The sequence below is a fragment of the Homarus americanus genome, unplaced genomic scaffold, assembly GCF_018991925.1.
Source record: "Homarus americanus isolate GMGI-L3 unplaced genomic scaffold, GMGI_Hamer_2.0 scaffold20465, whole genome shotgun sequence".
NCBI lineage: Eukaryota > Metazoa > Arthropoda > Malacostraca > Decapoda > Nephropidae > Homarus > Homarus americanus.
In genome coordinates this window covers 9,859,008-9,863,458 of record NW_024756914.1, presented here as the reverse complement: position 1 = coordinate 9,863,458, position 4,451 = coordinate 9,859,008, and the positions used below count along the sequence as shown (strand labels likewise).

The window sequence follows — 4,451 nt, the reverse complement described above, 5'->3', positions numbered from 1 at the left end:
CATCCTGAGTGTGAACCAAACATACCGTACCCAACAGTAGACCCTGCTGCCATATGTGACCAAGTGACTATCTGCCTCATTTACACTCAATTGCAGGGTTTCAATTGTTTCTCTTACTATTGACAACACGACATACATACCGTATACCGTTTCTCAAACTTCATTTATTTTCCCGTTTTTGTATTTATGTATGGTCATTATTATTATTATTTTTTGTTTCAATTTGTATCTATTTTTATTAATTATTATTATTATTATTATTATTATTATTATTAGTATTAGTATTAGTATTAGTATTACTATTATTATCATTATTATTATTATATTTTCGCCCCCAAGTCCCTGATGTGGGCAGTGACCTGTGCCCGGGTGGGCTAATCCCCGCAAAAAAAAAAAAAACTAGAAAAGTGGATGAATATCGATATCCACGAGGCTCAGCTTGCACTTGACTTTAATAGGTGTAAAACTTTCCTCTTTATGCAATGCCATGGTAGGTGTGGTACTACCTCTGCTCTATTTGGTATTGGGAAGGTAAAACAGGTGAAGGCTATATCATCACAGCAGTCCAGGGCGGCTGTCAACATGTTTGGGGAAGAACAGGTGACTTTCGTTGGTGAGAGATACAGTATGTTGCCGCCCTATTTAAGGAAGTTAATAAGAACAAATCACAAGATGAACTTCGATATCTTGTGGCTGCCATCTTACTGGAGAGAACTGTCTTCTACTCATAATGTTTGTCACTGTGAGTCCACTTTCAGGTCAACACGTGGAAGCAGCTGAAGACGTTATATACTGGATCCTCTTTGTTTAACCTTCACACTGTAGTGGATACTCTCCCCTACAACTGCTACTGCCGCTAGTCGCTGATCAGCCGATCCCGCGACGAAGTTCCTCCGATAAGCCTAGCCGTCTAAATTCGCGTCAAGTTTCTCTGACAAGTCTAGACGTCTAGACTAATGGAGGGGGGGGGGGGTCGACACCGGCGACGCTTACTTCCGGATTTACTTCCGGTGGACGTGTATATAAGCTCCCAGTTCTCGCCGTGAAGCCCATTCTACCTAGAGCCCTGCAACACGCAACACCTCCTCTAAAGAAGCTCCTGCACAGCAACTCCTCTACCACGCAGCAACTTCCCAGCACCAAACTGATTTTTATATAATATATTTATATTTATATAAGAAAACAACCATTAAGAGTTTCCTCTCTCCAACCCATCCTGAGTGCGAGACATCATAACGTTAACATTAAAAATGGTGACCCCCGGAGAAACGCACTCACACAGGATGGAGGAGAAATGAATCACTCTCCCAGTCTTCAATCGCAACATTGAAGACTGGCTTATCCACATGGAGGCAGCTCTCATCGGCTCTACAGCTACAGACAAACAGAAGTACGTCGCCCTGGTCTGTTCTCTGCCCACAGAAGTCGCCACACAAGTTGCAGAAGTCATCACCAACCCTCCAGCTGACAACAAATTCGCAGCTCTACGAGATGCTCTGAAGAGGCGTTACCAGCGGCCCGGCGCCAGTCTCCTGCAAGACCTTTCAAGTCTACCCCTCGGCAACTCAACGCCTGCACATCTCTGGGACGAGATGCAGAGACTGAACTCCCGCCACACAGACAGGTTTCCTGACACTATCCTGCGCCAGCTTCACACTCAGAAGCTCCCTGCTGAAGTTCGTCTCGTCCTCTCAGCATTGGACTACTCTACTACCTCGGAGACCTATGCAGCCACAGCAGACAGAGTATTCCATGAATACACTGCTCTGCACCATGCTGCCGCGAACAACTCAGCGGCCACACCGTAACTTTCCTCCGATCTTGTCAATCAGATCAATGCTCCCCAGACGAGCAACACCTCACAAGACATGAGGGACCTCTTACAGTCTTTACACCGCAGGATGGACACCATTGAACAGCTCTGCTCCTCCATGCCTGCTGCTGCTCCTGTTCCTGCCCCACGCACTGTGTCCTACCAACCCCAACATCCCCGTCCTGCCTCAGACCCCGCCGCCAGCCCCCAGCACAGTATATCTACCTTCTGTTGGTACCATCAACGTTTTGGTGCTAATGCTAGACGCTGTGAGGCTCCCTGCAACTACACGAGACAAGGAAGCGACATAGACTGGGATTGGTAGACGCCATAACCTCCGCCACTATCAAGCAGCACATCACACTCCTTACTTCTGACCTTGACCACTTCACTCCTGCTGCCCGTCACGACCTACTGCAAACACTACGACAGGCAATTTCTGCATTCAAGGCTACTGCCCCACGCCAGCCTTCCCATCACCCTGAAAACATTCATCCCGCACCTCCTTCGCCTGTCTGCCCACAATTGCCACTTGCAGCACCACCTCGCCCACAACATTTCTGCATACCCTCTTTTCATCCTCAGGTACCTACTGCTCTTGACTTGGACCCTGCTCCTGATGAGGATCCTGCATCCTGCCCTAATGACCCAGATACCCCACCCGGCACCCCTGAGGACTTTGCACCTGCCGCGAGAGAAGCACCACATTCCTCGCCAATACCACCTTCTCTTATCCACAACCCTCCTTCTCCCTCTGCTTCTCCCACAGATCTCGTGTCCCTAGACGGAGTCGTCACCCATAGCTGCCGAGTGGTCCACACCCCTGTCCGTTATGTCTCACATGTGGAATACAACCCTGCCAACAAGTTTCTTGCAGTGCTCGGAGGGGAAGGGGAGTATTGTAGTGGATACTCTCCCCTACAGCTGCCACTGACGCTAGTTGTTGATCAGCCGATCCCATGACGAAGTTTCTCAGGCAAGCCTATCTGCCTAGACTAGCGTCAAGTTTCTCTGACAAGTCTAGACATCTAGACTAAGGGGGGTCGACACCGGCGACGCTTACTTCCGGATTTACTTCCGGTGGACGTGTATATAAGCTCCCAGTTCTCGCCATGAAGTCCATTCTACCTAGAGCTCTGCAACACCTAACACCTCCTCTAAGGAAGCTCCTGCACAGCAACTCCTCTACCACGCAGCAACTTCCCAGCACCAGACTGATTATGCGGCCCGCGCTCGTCATTCTTTCAGTTATCCGGCCCACTGTGAAAAAAGTTTGGTGACCCCTGGCCTAGATGGAGGAGCGCGGGCCACCGGCCCCAGTCGCGCCTACTCTATCATCAACACAGGTCAGTGAACTTCATCAGGCTGTATTCAGCCCTAAAACAAGACTTAAATAGCAGTTATTACAGCTTAAAACTTTGCCTGGTGTATAAAATGAAATAGTAATGTGTTAGGGTGGGTGATAACGGCCCATCAGGCATTATTTCTGAGTCGCGCCTACTCTATCATCAACACAGGTACCACGCGGCGCTCTCTGAACTCACCAGAACGGCGGCCATTACCCACCTTGAGCGTCCCACCATGTGAGATGACTACTCCCAGCTATGCTACTCCACTGTGAACCTGTGGATTCCCGGCATACCACCACACATGAGTAGGAAAACATAATGGAATGCTTGAGAAACTCCGCTGTCGTCACTTGGAGCGACCTATAATACCAGGCGTAGAAACAGTACTGGTATGTCTCTTGGTGAAGCCCTCGTCTTTACCCACCGAGGGCGGTGTGCCAACGAGGTGCCTGATATGTGTGCCTAGAAGTCACAAGGAGTCCCATACTTGCAGGTGTGGAGTGTAACCGGGGTGTGGTGAGATGATGTTACAAGGTTGTGAGATGGTGCTATAATGTAAAATAACCTAAGGTGCTATATTCCAAACAGGTGGAGCAGTCTGATGTGTTGGGTATTGTAAGAAGGGATGACCGAGGTAAGGAGGTCACTGATTGTTATGAGCAATACGTATGTGGATGACACGCAATTAATGTAAGACGTCTGGTGTTGAGCAGTGTAACCAAAATCATAGTTGTTCTTCTGAGGAAGGCCAACGCTTCTTGTATTTTGACGGAATGCAATATGTTTTAGAAGGAATAAATTAGTTAAGACATGTTATTGTTTCACCCTTCTTTCCCTTATCGATTTGGTCAATGAAAAACCCAACCCAATGCCTAGTCCACTCTGCCCGCTACCTAACGAGCTACATACTGCCCAGAGGGGGTCTGGTGGCAGCAACCTTTAAAATTAAGACTATAGTTAAGTTATCCCCTTAGAATTAGTGACCCCCAGAATCTGGCAGTATAACGCTGCGCTTCACCTTGCACAGGATGTAAGGGGGTGTCCAATAAACTAGCCTCCTCCGGGGCAATCTGTAAAAAAAATCTGTTACGTTACGTTACGTTGAGTCCAGGGAGTAAAAAACAGCAATTAGAAACTACCGCAACAACCACAACAAACCTAGCTAGACCATGTGGGCATGGAACGTCAGAGGTGACATTTCATGGCGCCACTGGAAAACTGATGCCTGATTGGTTGTAGATTCCCGCCAAAATGTGATGTGGTGAACCATAGTACACTGGACAGAGAAG

The 4,451-nt window shown here is 48.2% G+C and overlaps 1 long non-coding RNA gene across 1 annotated transcript; it reads left to right on the top strand.

The window, feature by feature from the left end:
* Positions 1 to 2,554: 2,554 nt before the first annotated feature.
* On the top strand, positions 2,555 to 3,974 carry LOC121857190. The gene is made up of 2 exons (XR_006087127.1): positions 2,555 to 3,159; positions 3,331 to 3,974. It is a non-coding gene; the product is annotated as an uncharacterized LOC121857190 (long non-coding RNA).
* The last annotated feature ends 477 nt before the right edge of the window (positions 3,975 to 4,451 follow it).